The 20,968-nt window shown below is 40.8% G+C and overlaps 2 long non-coding RNA genes across 2 annotated transcripts in view; one reads left to right on the plus strand and one right to left on the minus strand.

The window, feature by feature from the left end:
* The first annotated feature begins 2,480 nt into the window (after nucleotides 1–2,480).
* Nucleotides 2,481–20,968, plus strand: part of LOC306665467 — a 42,095-nt gene continuing 23,607 nt past the window's right edge. Inside the window, exon 1 of the long non-coding RNA XR_013765032.1 lies at nucleotides 2,481–2,764. This is a non-coding gene — a long non-coding RNA (uncharacterized lncRNA). The remainder of the gene's footprint in view (nucleotides 2,765–20,968) is intronic.
* On the minus strand, nucleotides 3,734–9,271 carry LOC306665468. The gene is made up of 2 exons (XR_013765033.1): nucleotides 8,013–9,271; nucleotides 3,734–7,128 (listed from the first exon to the last, which is right to left on the minus strand). It is a non-coding gene; the product is annotated as an uncharacterized lncRNA (long non-coding RNA).

Consider the following 20,968-nt stretch of genomic DNA (forward strand, 5'->3'; position numbering starts at 1 on the left):
TACTTTAAGGTGTTATGAATGCTTCTTTTAAAATGTAAAAGCATATATGTTTCAAAAATTAAGCCCCAACAAACTATGTGGGAACCTTATTTTTTTATAAAGATGAAAGTGAATCTCCACCTACAGATGGCAGAGATGCTTGGCTGCCCATCCCTAGCCCCTCTGCCTTGTCCGGGGTTCACCAGTCACTGAGATGAGCAGCCTCTATGGGTGGTGATGGTTTCCTGCCTCCAACTACTATTGCTTCGTGCTCCTCTGCCTTCAGGATTTCTGCAGCGTGCTGGGCTCACAGGCGCAGCTGCCTAAGATGGTTGAGGGTTCAACACCCTTGGGAGCGTTGACAGATACGTATCCTTGCTTCCCCTTCCCTCAATGGGACATTTCCAGGACACGTTCTGAAAATTTTCTCAGATAGAATTCAGTTGCCTGTAGTATTAAACCACTTACTAACTCACTCCATGTTGGCTTTCCCCCTGCCCAGTACAAAACCCATTTGCTTACTTATACTTCCCAGGTCATACCCCAGATGACTTTCTACAGCCTAATCCTCGTTCAGTGTTTGCTTTCAGGGAAACCCAAACAACACACATTATCTTTAAATAAAATTTAAAAGACCATTATGTCTCAAAACTTACAGGATGCCAGGTTCAGTGGCATATGCCTGTAGTCTCAACAACTCAGGAGGCTGAGGCAGGAGGATTAAAAGTTCAAGGCCAACCTCAGCAACTTAGTAAGACCCTGTCTCAGAGGTTGCATATAACACGGCTATTCATGGCCCATCAACTGAATGGTGCCACCTGTGGAAACGTCCCTGCAAAATGGCTGAAGATGGCTATGGTTAGGTTCTCTCTCCAAGGACTCTGGTGAGCTACTTTTTTTTTAAGTATGTAGCCAAGGTCATGAACACGCTGATTCAGTGTATGTACTCAAGGTCATGAACATTTGCTTGTGAGCATGTGCTCACTTATGTGGCCTGTTGGCTGTGTACCTTCTTTGACCTGCATATAAAAAAGTTTTATGGAAGGACTCAGAGAGAAAAAGGGGGCTAAAGTCTGGGGGACTAACTTCTGCCACCTCCAAATAAAGCACATCTACCATCCCAACTCTGCCTCACAACTTCTTATACCTGCCAGGATCCTGAGTCTGTTTCCCAGGGTCTGAACCTCAGCCCAAAAACTGGGAAATCTGGGTAGTCATGTGACCAAGAAAAGGGCAAAAATACATTGGATGGGACAACTATAAATTTGGCTTTCATGTTAAAATCAAAACCAAAATGTTTAGCATGAGTGCTTTCCTGAGTATTGGTAATTGCCAGTTAGAAAATTGAATGGTAAATGAATCTTTTACAATAGTAAAGTATCTCCTAGAACTTCCTAGAATATTTTGAACCAGAAATGTTCAAGATCTACCTAAAGATAATTTAAAAATATATAATAAGGAATGTAAAGTTGACAAAAGAAAGGCAAAATTGTTAGTTGGAAACTGAGAGCTTAGAATACCTATGTTAAATTTTCTTTAATTTGTAGGATTAATACAATTTCAAATAAAAAATGACAACAAGTTTACTCTGTGGGTTTGACAACATAACTTTGAAATGTGTCTGACGTACATGTATGATTACATGAATGATGTGGATCTACATTGTGGACAACCACAGAAACAAAATGATGTACCCCATTTGTGTACAATGAACCAAAATGCAGCCTGTAAAAAATTAAAAGATTAAAAAAAACATATCTTAGGAGGGGGATATCTTGAAGATGGGCTTGGCATCTTGACATAAATCAAATAACAATTAAGATTATCAAAAAAAAAAAAAAAAAAAAAAACCAAAAAACAAAAATGCACTCCGTAAAAAAAAAAATCTAAAAAATAAATGAAAAAAAAAGAAAAAAAAAAAAAAAAAAAAAAAAACTAAGAGGAAGAGAAGTCCTAGAAAAAAAATATTAGAGAGAAGTGAAATGAGAGGGAACTTCTACGAAACTGTAGATGCCATCTGTCAAAAGGGGGCTTAGGAGAGTCTAGTAGGGAGAAGGAAAGCCCACTGACCCTTCTAACAAGTTTTAGGGACATGATTTTGAGAAACAGAAGGTCCTAGTTCAACCATTTTTCTGTGCGATCTTAGGCAAGTTATTTGATCAATTTTATCATAAATATGAGCCAATAATACATACTTTAAATAATTTTTAAGGGTCAGCATTTTTTTTTCTTTTTACCACCTGTCTACCTGTCTGTCATCTCTGGGAATGAAAGGTGTCATTATCTAAAATAATATTAAATCCCACATTCTTAGTGTATGCACATCACCTGGGATTGCAAAACATGTCTGTGATTACCAATGATAATGATGTCAAAGAGGAGGAAGAAGAAAGGAGAAAAAGAATTGATCATTAAACCCGACTTTCTCTTGATATGCTACAGAATTTCACACAGCAGTTTATCTAAGAAGCAGTCATCATTTTGGTTAAAGAACACTCTTCTCAATGTAAATTCCATTCTAGCCTCTTATTATTGGGAATGCTAATTTCTCTGTGGCTCTGTTTTATCCTTGGTAAGATTCAAATAATAATGCTGAACTCTCATGGATGCACCAATGGAGATGTCAACGTAGTAGCAATGCACAATTTATTGATGACTTATTCCGTTTCAGGAGAAAGGTACTTACGATGGATTAAGGCATCTGATACTTCACAAGAGGCAGGCATTACTATCATCACCATCATCATTGTGGTCTTATTTACATTTGGCAGATGAAGAAACAGAGGTAAGAAGTTTCTATCGTTAACCAAAAGTCACACAGTTATTCACTGTTGATATGAGGACCAGAACTGGTGTGACTCTTCGCCATTAGCATACTAATTGTATAAACGCCCAGCAATGGGTTCTTAATGGGGAAAGATAATAAATGACAGCACAGGTAATAGATAATAAATAACTGTTGCATTAGAATAGATGGGGAGGAATCTGGGTACTTCTATTTATGCAGTAAATAGAAGCTGCGTATTGTGATCTAGTTGATCTGTCTTGTTGCCTAATCTTTATTCCAGGAAAGGGAAATTTAAAGGCTCAGTGAGTTTTTGTGGCTAGGGTCTGGTTTGTTTGCAAAGCACTGAGAACAGGACTTGGCTTGTGATAAGCATTCAATAAATGAGGTTATCAATGTTATGGTTCACCTTGTGACCAAAGGGTCCTTCCCTCTTCATTAGTCACTCAGTAGTACTTATTGATTGAATGAATGCTTTCATTTATTTCTGAATCTCACATTTATGATATTCCCAAATTTTCCTAGAGTTATGATTTTAAGATACTCTGCTGTATTGAGAAAGTATTTTAAGATAATCTACTGTGGAAAGACTCAGTCTTAAATCAATGTTTGTTCATGACAAGATCTTTCATGTTTAAATTTGGTTTAGAACTACTGAATTTGTCAGGAAAAGGCAACAGTCTGAAATAAAGAAGAAAATAATAATTCACTTTGAATTGACAAACAATGCTTAAATATTTAGGAGAAGTAACATTATTTCCCAGAATTCTGGTTGATACACACTGTATTCCAATTTCACAAAATCCAGTGAAACGAGTTTCAGAAAAATGTATAGATTTCAAAAGAAACACATCTTACTTGCAGCATTCCCAACATGACTGGTTTCAATTGTAAATTAAATATTTGAGTTGAGACAATGAAGAGAGCAAACTGTTTTACATGAGTTTTATGGGTTCATGGATGTTCATGCATTTCAATCCTCTTTGTAAATTTTGGCTAGAAATTGCTTTATGATAATACTGGTTAACAAGTAAAAATGTCCCAGAAAAACATTATTTTATTAGAAGTGGGATTTACTGGGCAGAAATAAAACTACTAGAGACAACAAATATGTGTAAGAATTGTGCTTTACTATGAAGTTTCTCCTGCTTGTGCAGATGGTGCCTGTATTCAGACAACTGGAGTTGTGATCTGGAGAACTTTCTTGTGTTATTTTAGATTTCTGTATCTACAGCTATAATCTGGTTTACTAATCATTTGCAACTGGGACATTCATGAAAGCAAAGAGAAACCCTATTTTGTGAACTCTTGGAGAGAGGAATTCTTAAAAATGAGAGAAATGGGGGAGGGTGGGGAGAGGCTGGAAAAATAATCCTTCCCTTTCTATATTAGTTTCCAATATCATTTCCAAATAGCTGTTGAGACCTCAATTTATTGAGCCTAACAGAGACAGAGATGAAATGGCTGATAATGATTAGGATGCGCAGCTTCACTGAGACCATGTGGGCTTGGCCAATTCCTTTCTGAAGGGATGGGGGAGCCAAGGAGAGCGAGAGGGTGAGCGCAGGCAATTCAGCCCCTCGGCTTTCCAGCTAACTGGGAACTGTTTGTAATGAATGTCCCTGCCTCCATCAAGGGCATTTCTTCCATTTAGTGAGCACGCAGGAAGCAGACATTACCCAAGTACAAGGGTTCAGTTTGCAGCAAGCCACAAATCACATTTCATTTATCAGGCCCTACAGATGACAGGATATCATCGAATCCCCAGAGAGCCATATTCATTAAAAAGAAATCTTAAGTAATTACAACAATTAATTGACTTGAAACAGTTTCTGGTGGATAAGGTTTACATAATTCATTTGCCAGACAAAACAAGCTGATCAAATCCGGGAACAAGTTATTTAGGAGCGTCCCTCTCTCAGACATGTACCTTCATGGAAATGTGTTCAACAACCGGAGCCTATTTTCCCCTTAAAAGAAGAGAGTAATTTCTAAAGTGAGAAATAAGAACCTGAAAAGGTCTGACTGACTCTGTTTTGAGTCCATAAAAATGGTGCTGCAGGCCCTCTTTATTTATCATTTACTAAGACTGATGAATGAAAATGAAAATGGATTGCTAATTGAGAACCCTCTCAAATTGAGTTTGTGGTTTTGAGCAGGTATAGGTGGATCCAAGAAGTGAATAGATCTTCCAAAAGCTAAACAATTGTTCAGCACAAGCTCGAGGTCCAGTCCAAGGGCTCCAGTATCCCCCAAATAACATGCATGAACAACTACTCCTGTTAAATTAATGTTTGCCAGCATTTTTAGCCATTGGCCATGAACACATTCTAAGTTATTAAAATATGGGGCTTATGATTAAATTTGGAGAGCAATATTGCCAAAGAGTATAGGAAATAATTTCTTTCATGTGCTATAAAATATGATTTTTTAGCCACCTTGTACAACATAATATAACCATACTATTGGGCTTCTGCTATTTCAGAACCTATTTTAGAGGAATAATTTGGAGAAGTCCACAGCATAGGTCACTGTCCTCTGATACAGTTCTGGTATGCCTTATAATGACGGGAAAGGAATGGATGATAGTTACTCTTAGAAAACAAAAAGCATATGCTATATAAATATATTTTTTTAGTTCAGATATTTAACACATTTATTGATTGGCTTTCCCTCATCAGGCTTTTCTTTTCTCTTTTTAAAAAATTAAATTCATTTTTCAGCTGATACATAAAAACTGTACATGTTAACAGGGAAAGGTGATGTTTTGAGACATGGATACATTATGCAACATTAAATCAGATTAAACACATCTCAAATGTTTATCATTTCCTTAGGAGGAAAACTTTCAAGATCCTTTCTTCTAGCTTTCTGAGGTGGATAGTACATTATTGCAATGAATCCAGTGAGGATCGCTAAGGCATCTTGCTGTTAGAACTCACAGGGCAGCTTTGTTCAAAGGACCAAAGGAAAGACTCCCATCCACGAGTGATGGAATTCTCCGGTTTGATTCTCCCACATCAATTCTCAGATTGGCTTCCTCGATTTCCCCTGGAACACTTGCTGAACGTGTGAGCACAGAGCCCAAGGGAGACACACTAAATCAGAATCAGCTGGCGTGGGGCTTGCTCTCTGCAGTTGGAACAGGTATCCCAAACCATGATGAGCATTGGTGAGGTTCAGAATCCTTAAAAAATGTGTAGAACGAATTTCTGTTCATTGGTGTTTTAGAGGTTATTCTGTTCCTACCCTCCCATCAAGATTTCCCATATCTTCATTTATACCACTTGTTGAAGTGTTCCACAATTCTGGAAGCTAGAATTCCAGAGAAAAGTTGAAGTATTTGGGTTCTATTCATCTGACAAGCTTGGCTGAGCCCACGAAGCTGGAGCTACAAAATGAATACTGGAAATGAATAATGGAAAATAAAAGTTTGAGGGAGGCATTTTTCTTGGAATCCTGGCAGCTGGATAGATTTTGGTGCTCATTCTGTTTTTCAGATCTTTAATTTCCATTTGTTTTAACAAAAGGAACTTCCATCTCTTTGCTGAGATTTTTCTAATTCTTCATTTGTTTTAAGAGAATTTGTAATGGATTATTGAAGTGATTTTTTGAAAGACAGTTTAAAATTCTTTCAAATGATACCAACTTTGGATTCACTGGATGTTGCTGTGAGTTGATTGTCATATTCATTCTTGGTGTGGCAGGTAATTTTCTATTATATACTGGACATTTTGGCTATTATGTTAAGGAACTCAAGGTCTCATTTAAATTTTTTTTTTTTATACTAGGAATTGAATGCAGGAGCACTTAACCCTTGAGTCACATCCCCGCCACTTTTTATTTTTTATTTTGAGACAGGGTCTTGCTAAGTTGCTTAGCACCTTGCTAAGTTGCTGAGACTGGCTTTGAACTTGCTATCCTCTTGCCTCAGCCTCCTGAGCCATAGGGATTACAGGTGTGCACTCAGCCTGATTTAAATCTTTTACTTTAGTAGTCAGTCACCCTGTATAGGTTAGTTCCCAGGACCTTGCCTAATTTGGTTGGAATGTTCATCTAATTTTCTGAGTCTTTACTGTGTTCATATCACTTGGTTATATGGTACAGTAAGACTCTTACTGGTGTCTGGTGGGTCCAGCTGGGGGTCTAAGCAGCTTCCCCAGGTGAGTATCCCCCATGGTGGACTTTGGGAGGAATGAGAGTATCCAGTGGTGGGGTAGAGAGGGAGTTTCCCTGGCCAAGAACTTGTTGTAGGGTAACTCTATTTTTTTTCGGAGGGGGAGACTAAAACTGTGCAAAGCACAAGAGCATTTCTCCTGATGGCTTGTCATTTAGCGGGTCTCTGTGATTCAGGGATCTAGTCCCTTTGTGTTGGGGGCTGTGCCATGTTGGCGGCACCAGGATGGCGCCTGATCACATCGGCAGTGAGGAGGTTGATTGACATAAGCACACTCAGGTGATTTTCTTGTCCACGCACACAATGTATGCGCATGTGTTCTCGAGCACTAATTGCCTGCTCGGAGGGTCTCGCCTAATCTTTGCATAAGAGGCGTGGCCCTGCTCTCCGCCTCCTGGAGGTGATATAAGCGTAGACGAAGTGAGACAGAGAGACAGCAGCCATTAGCAGAAAAGCAGTAGAAGAAGACACACGCACAGCAGCAGCCAGAGGGAAAAACACGCAGCAGCAGCAGCCAGAAGAAAGAACACAGAAGCTAGTAGGGACACACAGCAGCCATTAGCAAAAAAGCAGCTAGACGCGCGGCAGCAGCCAGAGGGAAAAACACGCGGCAGTAGCTAGTAGGGACATACCCAACAGCAGCCAGAAGAAAGGAAAAACACGCGGGGCAGCAGTGAGTAGGGGCAGCGGCGGAAGGCAGATCGCAGAATGGAGAACTGAGACGCATCACTAAAACACCTTAGGTAGACGTACCCTTAGTTCACAGGAGGCAGGACTTTAAGGTGTTGCAAGTCTCTTCCTCTAAGCTCTAAGCAAAGCCTGTCCTTCTCTCAAGGTCTCTCTTAAGCAAAATTTCTTTCTCTCTGATAAGCAAAGTCTCTCTCTCTCTCCTCTCAAAGCAAGTAAACCTCATTTCCTCTATCCTCTATAAATAAGCAAGAAAGCAGTGCACTGAAGAGAAAGATAGAAGTGCCTCAGTTTCCACTCCACCACCCATAAGACCCGTGCAAGTTGTTGCTGCAAGCGGTGACAAATATCCACGGATTTTGTACCGCAAAGAGCCAGCGACACCTTTGGGGTGTTGAATGGTGGCTGTGTGCCCCCTGTTGTTGGAGTGACTTTTGCTCATCCTTGCCGAGGAGTGGGGTTGTGCTGGCTGCCTTCCATTGCTAGGCTGGAGTTAGGACCCTTAGGTCTGGATTGCCTTCTTGTATCAGGTGGGACTTCAGCTGAGTTATTCCTCCAGTTCTGGGCCTCAAACCATATGGTTTCATCTTTCCATCTTTCAGAATTCTTCCTTGGTTGTTTCTTGGGCTATTTCTAGAATTTATAGTTATATTTGATGAGGAAAAACAGCAAGAAATGGTTCTTAAACTAGGGACGGATTTCAAAAAAGAATTTCCCATTGAAAGTCCCAAGGATAGATTTTTAACAATAACTTCGAAGCAATGTTTTTTGTCAAAATATAAGAACGTCTAGTCCCAAATATTTTTTTAAAATGACTTTTTCCTGTGATGCTACTTAAATGTGTTAATAAATTGTTTGCCCACTTATGTGTCTATTTGAAATTACACATTAAAAATACCATGGGGCTTGAAAAACTCTATAATCTGGGGCAATGAACCAAAAAGAAATATTCTGATTTCATTTTCTGGTTATAGATCAAAGAAAATTTCTATTCTCATTTAGCATTTTTCCTTGTCATCTTCAAATGGATAATTGATTATTTGAGATAAAGGGAGTTTCTGGAATTCAATGCCCAAAGTTTTTCCTAAAGTCCAGGTTAGTGGTGCATCAAAGCTGGTTGATTGACAGAACTGCCAAGACAACTTTAAAAAGTCCCAACCTCTTGGGTCTCGCCTCTGGAAATTCTGAGCATTTGGGATGAGGTCTCTGAATACATATACTTTTAAAATTCCCTGACCAACTACAATGAGTGGCCACGTTAGGTAGCTATGTTTAACCAAGAAACTGGTACATCTCCAAAATGGAGTGATGGACTCTGGAAAGAAGAAACCCTTTGCCCAGCATAACTGTGCAGGAAAGCCGAAAGGAACAGTAAACTATGATCCTGGCAGTGATTTTAAGAGGCCAACACATTTTAAAAGGGAGAATGAAAAGCCCCAAACTGCCGAGGATCAAGGCAAGAAAAACACAAAGTGTTCAGTCTTTAGTTTGCAAGAAAAATGACTGAAAAACTCCATAAGACTTGGTGAGAATGAGACTTGGGGAGGAGCTGGTCACTGTTCTGAGGCCAAATTGGCCTTGGAATGGAGGGAATTGAATAGGAAGCCAACCAATGTGGAAAAGGAAGGGAGGGAGGGAGGGAGGGAGGGGAAGAGGGATGGGGATGCCCTGGATGTAGCGGAGCAGCTCCCAATTCAATGCTGGTTATGGGATTTACTGTAATGCATGCAGCTCAGCAATCTGGGAATGAGGCAGAGAAAGGGGAATAACATCAGAGAGGGAGAGGAGAGAGAGTGCAAGGTCAAGGGATAGAGGAAATCGGGGTTTTGATAGGAGAGGCTAAATGCAGACTCTTATTCAAGTGGGCAGGCAGGTGAGCTCAGGAGAGACCAACTATTCTGCAGTGAGTGAGGCCCATGGGCAAGAGCTGACCACAGGGTGAGGGAAGGAGTCAGAGAGTGAGAACAACGGACAGGAGTCCTGACTGGGAGTGATCCTCACTTTTACTGATCTGCGAGATGAGGAGCCGTGTGCATTGCCAGAGCCATGTTTGAAGGCAATCCTTTGTCCAGGACAGTGTTTCTCAGACGCCAGTGTCATCAGAATCACCCGGAGGATCTGGACCCCACCCCGGAAGTTCTGAGTCAGTAGATCTGTGAGGGCCCACGGGTTTGCTTTTCTGACTAGCATTCAGGTAATTTGAATGCTGACATCCTGGGATCACATTTTGAGAAATAGGGACGTAAAAAAAGTTTGGCTTCCATTAGACTGGCACATTTGGAAAAGATGAGGATGAAAAAAAAAAAAAAAAAAAAAAAAACACAACAACAAAAACTTTCAACCATGAAAATTTCCGGAAAGCAGAGTAAATGCGAAGAAATGATCGCAAGCTTGGGGTTGACAATGAGCAGCACCAGAGTAGGAGTTCAGCCTTTTCACAGGCTGGGAAAAGCAGGTTGATTCCCACATGCTCTCTAATAGCTATGAAGTGTGTAATGGCAGTTCACATGGATCCATCATGAGTTATTTAAAATTGGCTCCTTTCCATGCATATTAACTATGTTGATGCTGAAAAGAGGAGAATCTTGCTTCACTGTGTCTGAAAAAGGGTTTTGGTTCAGAGATAGTGTGGAGTTGAGCTGGCAATCTCTCAACAATGAACAGCTTGGCTGCAGAGTCCTTTAGCAAAACCTGATAGTATGTGCAATTTATTTTCTTTTTTAAAGTTGTTCAGTGCCTTCCCATTGCTAGAGTACCATTTACAGTCTGTATTACAGTTGACCCTCCATATCTGTGGGTTTTGCATACTCAGATTCATCCAACTACAAATGAAAAATATTTTTTTAAGCTGGGTGCAATGGTGCAGGCCTATAGTCCCAATGACTTGGGAGGTTGAGGCAGGAGGATAGAAAGTTTGAGGCCAGCCTTAGCAACTTAGTGAGATCCTAAGAACCTGTCTCAAAATAAAAAAAATGAGAAAAGGGCAGAGGATGTCACTCAGTGATAAAGCACTCCTGGGTTCAATCCTCAGTACACAAATTGTTTTTAAAATGTTGAACATGCTCAGATTTTTTTCTTGTGATTATTCTCTAAAGAATACAGCATAACAGCTAGTAAAGCACTTGTATTTGGTATTATACTTTGTACTATGCATTATATTGTTTCTGCTATTTTAAGTAATCTAAAGATGATTTAAAGTATACAAGAGGATGTGTGTTAGGTTATATGCAAATACTATGCCATTTTATATAAGGGATTTGAGCATCCACAGATTTTGGGGGCCCTGGAACCAATCTCCTGTGGATATCAAGGGACAACTGTACCATGTACAAAGTCCTTCACATTTTGGCCTGAGGCAATTTCTTTCTTCTTTTCTGAACTCTAGTTGCAAAAGGATGAGTCATGTTTTCTTTCTAGTATCAAAGTTTTCACATGCCCATGACTTTGCTTAGAATATTTTTTTTCTCATGCATTATTATCTGGATGTTACTGATTATTTTAATATTGACCTGGGCATCTCTTTTGGGGCAAACTTTCTTTTTCGAACTAGAGCAGCTTTCTCCTTTCTTTACACCACACCTGGCAGTTGTGAATCACGTTTATTCATTTTCCATTTGCTATCAATAATGCCGGAATGGTAAAGGGTTGATCCACTGGTTCCAGTTTGTCTGTGACTTCTGTGGTTTTATAGCTCAAAGTCCAGTGCCCTGGGAACCCTCAGCCCCAGGCAAGCCAGGATGGTTGGTACCATACCCCCAAATCTAGCTCTGGGATTGGCACATGTGACCTGCTCAAAATATTTGCATGAGGTTGAATTGAAGAATTTTTAAAGTAGATAGACAGGAAGTTCTCTCTTACTCCTCAATATTCATCTGACCTCATCAGGCTATGTTTGAGAAGGGAGAACAATATGACCAAGAACCACTATTCAAAATGATTTCTGGGGTTTGCTTCCAACCTTTCATTTTGAAGTTCAGTATGTGGATTGAAACCTATGGGCATATGGCCAGACGATATGGGAGTCTGTCTTGTGGGGTACAGGGGTCTCCATTTGTTCCTTCAACAAACAGTACTCTTTTATGCCCATCCTCAAAATACCCCCTTCCTGACCATAAGTGCACTAGTAAATACTATGCACTTTCTTGAGTTTTCAAATACCATCTAATAAGTGCAAATGCAAATTCAAACCCGCTGGTAGGAGATTGCCTTTAACTCTATCAGCTGCAAATCTGAAGGTGGACTGAGGATTAGCTAGGGCTCTAGGGGAAAGGGCTACAGGTTGTGGGATGCCTAGGGTGTCCAGGGTTGGGCTGCGATAACTGACATCCCACTTCCATTCCAATGTCCTTTCTTCCTGTGCACTCCTGGGGACATAGTGTCTCTCTAAGTAAATCTATGATCTGTGCCCATGAAGAAATGAGGTGCATTACTGGGAACAAAATGTCCTGAGTCCAGTTCCAGTAAACAAACTTGGTAATTCATCTGGAAAGTCCTTTGTAATTTTTAACAGACTCTTGAGTGGTTTGAACTGTTTAGGAGTGTTTATTAACACAGCATGTCTCAGAGTCAGCATCAAGGATTTCGGTCTTCCAAACAAGAAAATTAGAAAGCATGTCTTGTTCCCACAGCGATAGAGGGAGGGCAAAGGCTATTAGGACAGCTCATCTTCTACAATATTAAAAACACCCCGACAGGCTCCTCCAGGCCCAAAGAGGGACCCACTGGAGCTGGGGGTGGGAGGAACTGCTGTAGTGGAGGCTGCCAGGCAGGTAGGTCGTCGACTTGTTCCTGCTCATGACTGAGAGTGAAGTAAGGAATGAAAAGCAACTAAATGACTTCTCCTCAGAACTGTGTGTCCCTGCTGCAGACTTTGAAGGACAGATTGAAGGCAAGCAGAGGTGGAGGGCAAATGGGGACGACTCTCAGGACTGGTTTTCAACTTCTTAGAACCCATTCCATTTGTAGAGTAGAAGCATCAAATCTCGCTGCAGACCTGTCTCAAGCAGTGGTGCTGGAGGAGTCCAGAACAATCCTCCAAGTGTTCTTGACCCTGATGGCCATCTCAAAGAGGTGCTTCTATCACAGGATGAACCTGTGTTCAGAGAGTGGAAAAGATCAACCCAGATCCATGAGTGCTTGTTCTAGTTGACTGTATTACAAATTACTCCAAAACATTTTGCTTATGATAATCATAATGTAATTATATCTCAGGACTTTGTGGGTCAGGAGTCTTGGTTGGATGGTTCTTTTGTCCCACATGGCACCGACTGGTGACTTGGTCATGATGGATTCACTTGGCAGGTGGGCTAATCGGGAGGATCCATGACAGCTTCATTCAAGGATCTGGTGCCTTGGAGGTATATGGTGGGTTGAATAATGGACCCCAAAGTTATCCAGGGCCTAAGGAACTCCTGAGTGTTATATTATATTGTGAAAGGAATTTTGCAGATGTGACTAAGGATCTTCAGATGGAAAGATGATCTGAAGTTATCTAGGAGAGCCCTGAACGCAATCAGAAATGACCTTGGGGGTTGTGGAGGAAGAAGATTTAACTACAGCAAAGAAGGCAGCCATTCACGGACTGACCCAGATGTTGATGGTGGAAGAGGGAAAGATCCAAGGAAACCCTGGAATGCAGCTATCATTGCTTGGAAAAGGCCAGAAATAGATCTCCTCTAGAATCCTGGAGGGAGCAAGTCTCTGCTGACACCTTGGTTCTGCCCTGTGAAACTGACTTTGAATTTCTGACCTGCAGAAGTATCAGAAAACAAATATGTATTGCCATGAGAACCAAGCTGGTGGCCATTTGTACAGCAGCTATAAGAAGCTAAAAGAGCAGAGGCAATTGCAGATAGGCGTGAACCCAGACTGTTGTCCAGAGAGACTGCCATGGTCTCTACAGCCTGTAAACTGGCCTCGGACTTCTCATGGTATCTCAGGGCTAAAGAGAGAGTGTTCCAAGAGAGAAAGTGGAAGCTTCTGGTTTCTTAAGGCTTGGGCAAAACAATCTCGGAGCCTGTTCAGACTCAAAGGAGGAGATGCAATCACCACTTCTTCATGGGAGGAGTGTCGGAGATTTTGTGTCCATCTTTTTGTTTCAGGAAAGACTGCGACAAACACGCATCCCTTATGACTGTGGATCAACATCATGTTTGTACACTCATTCAATCTGCTGACTATCAAAATCCCGGCTCGGTGGTGGGTAAAAGCATTTATCAGCTTGACATAAGAAACAGGGTGATACAGAATCTTTTGTATTCCTGATGAAATCCAAAGTCACATGGGCTAATACACTCTCAAAGAGGTCAAGAAAATATGTGGGCTTTCTGTAGGCCATTCAGTCATTTATAGTATTTCTGCAAAATGAATTAGAAGACAGACATTGTATCAGTAACCATGACCTGGTAATATAACAGGTATTGTGGCAAAACCAACAAATCTTCATTGAAAAACTGGTTTCAAAATAGGGGAGATTGGATTTCTCTCTTCTTCAGTGTGAGCCTAATGACTGCTATGAACTAGACAGAGTAGCTGGCAGCTTCTCAGAAAACTCACTCACTTCCATGGTTGGAGGGGTGGATGTCTGAAGTTAGTTAGGCACTTTCCCACACGTTCTTTTGATTCTCTTAAGATCCAATCACTTGGTTTATTATTATTACTATTGCTTACAGGAAACTGAAGCTGAGAAAATTTCCTCTGCTAAGTAAATGATTGAAGCTGTGGGTTGGCTTCTCCATTTTCCCCTCTGAGAAAAGGTTCATGGGGATGGACACATGAAGCCAGGACATAAAGAAGCAGCCCCCACCCACATTTCCCTTGCCATCCTTCATCTTTGCAGAGCATGCTGATTTCACATAGTGGGCTGACTTGACAGGTGTTCTAGTGCTTAAGCATCTGGATTTGAGATGGAGCTGAGATGGGGGTCATTGCATTAGCCCCCTGTAATGTACCCCGGCTGATGTCTTGAAGCTTTTCAAATGATATTTTTTATTTGCTGCTACTGTGGGGAATAATGCGGTCCTGCTCTTTGGTCATGAAAACAGACTGGGCTCACCAGGTTGAGAGCTCAATTGCTTTCCACCTGCTGTGTGTATGGGTATGCACAGCAGCTCATGGAAAGTACATCTCCAGCCTTTTAAGAAATCATAACAACATAATAGCAATAATAAAGGTGAAATTTTTGCACCACTGCTGGAAATGGCTGGAGTAAGGGATTATTTTCTGGTCAGAAACTTGTGGAATCCCTTTTCTTATATGGCAGTAATGACTGTACCTCTGACTCTCTTGCTGGTGGGAAAGACTGGAGGTCCTGGTTGAGTTACTCTTATCAACATACACCTGTACTTTTCTGTGAGAGTTGGCTATGGGCCAGGCATTTTACCAGACCCTTTATTTATATTATTGTTATTTGCTCAAATTATGTATTTCCTCTAATACCCTTTTCCAAGGAAAGTATCTTAAAATTCCCATGTTGAGTGACCTCCCATAGAGAGAGCTGCTGAGCACAGATGACAAGATAATGAGAATTTTGTGAACATGAGGTGGAGTCAGAGTTATTCTTATAATATTTTATGATACTTTTATAACTATAACTTAAGATTCAGGGGCTGGGGATGTAGCTCAGTTGGTAGAGTGCTTGCCTTGTAAGCACAAAACCCTGGGTTCAATCCCCAGCCCTGCAAAAAAAAAAAAAAAAAAAAAAAAAAAAAAAAAAAAAAAGAACAAAAAAGAAACTCTTGTCTCTATATAAAATAATGAAATAGGGCTGGGGATGTGGCTCAGTGGTTAAGCACCCCCTGGGTTCAATCCCTAGTACCAAAATAAACAACAACAACAACAAAAGACCCTATAACTTAAGATTCAGAAATGATCACAGCTGGGCACAGTGGCACATGCCTGTAATCCCAGCAGCTTTGGAGGCTGAGGCAGGAGGATCATGAGTTCAAAGTCAGCCTCAGAAACCTAGTGCAGCTGTAAGCAACTCAGCAAGACCCTGTCTCAAAATAAAAAGGACTGGGGGTGTGATTCAGTGGTTAAACGCCTCTGGGTTCAATCCTCAGTACCCCAAAAAAGAAGTGATTACTTGTTTCTAAAGTTCACACATCAACATTAGACTTTGTAAAGACTCGCAGTAAATGGATGTGAATAGGAAGAAGGGTATTTCGATCTTTTCATCAACCAAGAACATGGAAGAAGCAAGATACCTTGAAAATGTCTGAATGTAGGACCTGCTGTCCTAGAAGGGAATTGGAAGTGGCCATGTAACTAGAAGGATTTTGTTCAATTATATGTCACAGAAAACCCCAAATAGCATCTTATTCCAGATTGTCTTCCTCCTGCCTCCCTAAAAGGATCTGAAGGCTGGACCATACACCATGACCTGGTAACTGTACAGTCATCAGGGGTCCAAAGCACTCAGTCTCTTCCTCTCTCTGCTACTCCCTTCTAAGGGGTCTCCTAGAAGTTGCTGCACATGTTCCGGCTTTTTAAAAAGAATCATATGGGGTGGGAAAATATAAATATAAATATATATAAAATATACATTATATATTTATATTTAGCTATTTAGATAAGAATATTAGGTATTTAAATGTGTGTGTGTGTATATATATATATATATATATATACTTATGTATATATATGTGTGTGTATATATAAATCAGAGTTTGCATTACTGAGAAGGATAGGAAAAACCAGTGTGTATAGGACAAACATGAGGATTAGGAAAAGACCTGCCCCATGTCTCTGACACATGTTTGGATTTCAGTACATTGTACAAAGCTGTGACTACAAACGTTTCAACCTTAAACAAGTCTTGCCTTTCCTCTCCAAAACATCATTAGCTTAAATTTCTTATCTGTACCACAAAACTCTTCTTTTTCTTAAAATCTTATCTAATAAAACTGGGATGGATCTTAGGTTCATTCTTGTCTTATATTTCAGTAAAGATGATAAATATCTCATTGAATTTACTCCCTCAAACCTATGAAGCCAGCAATCTTATCCTTGCAGTTCAGAAGGTTCAGGAAGCTTGTTTAAGCTTAGCCAGGAGTAAAATCTGGATGGATCTAGTTTCAAAATATTTAATGCTTTCTGGATATGTGCCAACATGTTTGGATTTCAGGAAAGAAAGTAAGCCAGATGTGTGTATTCGTCAGGACTTTATTGTAGTAACCGAAATACTCAACATGAGCAACTTAAAGGAGGAAAGATTTATCTTTGGTTCAAAGATTTCAGGTCATGGTCAGCTGGCTCTATTATTCTGGGCCTGTGGCAAGGCGAAAGATCATGGCAGGAGGGCATGGTGGAAGAAAGCTGCTCAGCTCATCAGAGGTGGAAAACAGAAAAGAGATACAGTTCTCCAGGGAATGCCCCCTTCTTCCAACCATATCCCACCTGCCGACAGTTTCTATCACCTCCAATCATTCATTCAGCTGTCAATGCACTAATCCACTTTTGAGGTCAGAGTCCTCATGTTGCTGTCACTCCCCAAAGCCCACCTCTGAACACGGTTGCATTAGGGACCTTTAAAAGCCTTCAACACATGGGTCGTTGGAGGACATTTCATATCCAAATGGTAGCAATGCAAGAGGCTTTTCTCCATTTTATCCATGCTAGAACATTGTCTGGTAGCAGAAAGGTAATTCAGAGCACAAAAGGTTGGTGCTTCTGGAAGGTAAAGGAAAATGAGCAGCATTTTGTTGCTTCTATCCTGGATCCAGCGTAGCTCCCTGCTGAATTTGTGTTATAGCCCCTTGGGCAGCTGCTGTAAACAATCCAAACTGAATTTCCTGGCATCTAAATACTATGGCAGACCCCTGAATGCAGAGCAGATGTTAAAAAATAAACTTTTGGGTCATTTATATCAGTTGTAAATTGAAAGGGAAAAGAAATCTTCAAGTAGAAAAATTACTTGGGTTGGTATTAGAAGAATGTACTTTTTAATGATAAACTTGAGGAAACTTCAATAAGAAAATAGTAAAGGTGATTAAATACAGTCCCAGAAGACAGGTATTATGTCCTTTAGTAGCATTATGTTTTAAAGAGGTGTTCAAATGTTTAATCTTTAAATTTAGGAGATATCTAATAGCAGCATTTTGCTCCAGATTTCATCTCAAGCATCAATTTTAGTACTGTGTGTGTATGTGTGTGCGTGCGTGTGCATGTTGTTTCCAAGTCCAGAGGTTTTCCCACAGGCCTTCCCCGTATGACCCAGAAACAAGGAAGAAATTTTGAATGAAGCACATCTATTTGACTTTGATACAATTTGATGGACCATCTGTTCCCAGACACCTTGGTTCTCTGGAGTCGTCTCTAGACATCTAAACTTCTCTCTAGTCCACAGCCTGCTCTGTTTGCATGCTCAGAGGCTTGGAATATTCAAGATCTGGGCTGAGAACACCGAAGTGATCTAAAATATGGAAGGTTTCAAATTTTACCATTAGAGTCAAAGTGTAGTGAAATTCAATGTTACCTTCTAACTCCCCAGGGGGAGAAAGAAGTGAATGGGATTTGGTGCTTTATTGGAATATTGGCAAACCATCAGCAGTTTCACCAAACCATGTATGTAAGGTTAACTTCTGAATCCCATTCAGTCCTAAGGATCTGCCCCCAAAATCAATGACTTTTCCATTGTACGCTTTGGGATTTATTGTTAGGAGTAATCTCAGATGATATAAAATGTATCTACATATCATGGTGTTTGCCTTTAAGATGAGTTCTTTCCTGGAGGGTTTTTTTTTTTCCCCTAAAAAATAGATTTTTAGCTGTTGACACTGTCCAGCGGAGTCAATTTGGCTTGGGAGACAAACGAATAGTGAGGCTCTTGAATTCAGAATGGTTTATTGTAGATTCAGGAAACCCGGGAACCGGAACCTCGAACCTGGAACCCCAGCGCTGGAGGAGAGCCGGCTCATATCCCCTCCAGGAGGTGAAGGGTAGGGCTGACGCCAATTATGCGAAGATCAGGCGAGGAGTCAGCTGCCCAATCATGGTAAAGGTCAAAACAAGCAGGCACAATCAGGAGCACTTGAGAACACATGTGCACGCGTTGTATGCGTGGACTTAATTGAATATGGCCAATGACAAAACACCTGGGTGTGCTTATGCTAACCGACTTCCTCACCACCAATGTGATCAAAACAACTTGTGGCTGGCTGCCAGGCGCCATCTTGGCGTAGTCCATATGGCATAGCCCCCAGCATCTCCCCCTTCCTTATATGAAATGAAAATGAAGCTGGCAGGGATCATGTCTGTCTTAGGTCCCGGGAATCAACATCCTGTCCTTACCCATCAAAGGATACCAAGGCAGGGTTGGCCCTTCTGTCTTAGGTTGGTACAGCGTTTTCCCGTGGTTACCCGTCTTTGACTACCGACCCAGCATACTAAGCCATATGTTGGGAGGTTGTTCCGCTTCAAGGGCGGCCAAGGCCTGTTTTATGATCACATTATGAGCCTGTTGACTGACTTTGAGGTGTTTGTAAATGTAGAATAGAAAACACAAGCATACCCAAGCTTATTAATGTGGGACTAAGAGTCCCCCAAATTTGGTGCCAAATTGTGTTAGTTTATCTAATGCTCCCGTGATAAGCCCTCCTGGTTTGACTTCCACCTTAGTGGCAAGGATCTGCGGTCAAAGTCTTGTTACCAGCTCGTTGAATCCATCCGTTCGTTGTTGCGCAATCTGCGAAAATAACTGTCTAGAGAAGTTCTCATTAAAAGTCACAAAAACGAAAGGGAGAGCTAGGCACACAGGAGTATATGAAAAAATAATTGTTTCACTCTCTACATATTTCAGTATTAACTCCATTAACCTTTGATCAGTGCACTTCCCTTTACTTATAGACCTTCCTTAAAGGTGAGGCACTAACATGAGGGACTAGAAAGTGAGTTACACAGGATGAAAACAAGCAGCTTGCTTTACTGAGAAAAAGATGAAAACCATCTGAGTGGCTAAGTCAGCTTATGAGGGGCTATGGGTCCAGCCAATTCTAATTTGGGAATTGCCCGAGTGATGCAATCACTATCAGCAAAAAGATCTATTACTCCTTAAACTCTACAAGGGCTATGACAGCTGCTTCCATTTCCACCAACTGAGCTGATTTTTGAGATGTAATCTGAATAATAGTATCTTGGTGAGTAACTACTGCAGCAGTACCATTAGAAGAAACATTCAGGGACTTAGGAAAGGATTGTGTAGAGGAACCACCTGAATTCGTGATCTGACATTGTTCCCCTATAAAGCTCCGTACATTTGTGAACCTTGAGTCAAAGAGCCCTGTGCCCCATTTCTTAAATGATTTGGTAACATCTTGCCCTCAACATCAGTAACTAATCTGCATTCGTTAGCCCCATGTTTTTCTTTTCTGCACTTTGGGCAAAGACCTGGGGCACGAGGTGTAACAGTTTTCTCTTGTCTTTTGTTAGGACATTGTCTCTTTGCCGCTGTATATATCTGTGCATGCACTCCAGGATCATATTGATTTTGAGTATCTGTTGAAGCGTATTGGCCTTCTCCTGTTAGCATATCAACATTTCTACCAGGTAACCTTGCTACTGCATTTCTGCAAGCAGTTTCAACAGCTATTTCTTGCCACTGAGCTCTCCAATTCAGATATTGTCCTCCAGATAACACTGCTCTGCATAGCTGTTTCCAATCAGTTGTAACTGCCTCTTTAAAGTTTTTCTAATGGTTGATGGTATGCCCATCCTCAAATACGGGCATACCACAAATTTTGAAGTTCTTTGTATTAGGTTTAGCTTTCTCCTACCTTTTTCCCTTGTTCTTAAGTTTTCTGAGTAATTGTTTTCTAGGTCACTGCCACTCCATTCTTCCTCACTTTGTTCTCTTTCCCATTGTGACCCTTGAGCAGCCTTTCCTCTATGAACCCTGGGCTTATTATCTTCTAGTTCCTCCCCAGTGTCTCCTTCCTCAGAATTCTCTTCCCGTTTTTGGCCATTCCAGCCAACCTCCTCTTTAATCTCTTCCAGCACTTCTCCCTCCTGTAATATATTTTTTATGCCTCCTTTTTGAATTATCCTTTCAGACTGATTCTGTGATATTTCCGAACCCATCTTTTGCAGCTAAATAAGTATGATACAGGATGAACAAAGACCACACTAACAGTAGTACAAACACACAAACAATACAAAATACATGCACTCCGGAGCTCCTTTATCATCCTCTTCATATTTCATGTCCTGGCCAGCTATCCTGAGTGCCTAACTAACAAACAGTAACCAAGCAAACAAAAGCAATAGAAATACTAGCACAACTAACACTTTAAACACATTCATTTACTATAGGACGTCCTTTTGCTGTCTCTCGGGACAGCCTTCTG

This window comes from Sciurus vulgaris (genome assembly GCF_902686455.1).
Source record: "Sciurus vulgaris genome assembly, chromosome: 7".
NCBI lineage: Eukaryota > Metazoa > Chordata > Mammalia > Rodentia > Sciuridae > Sciurus > Sciurus vulgaris.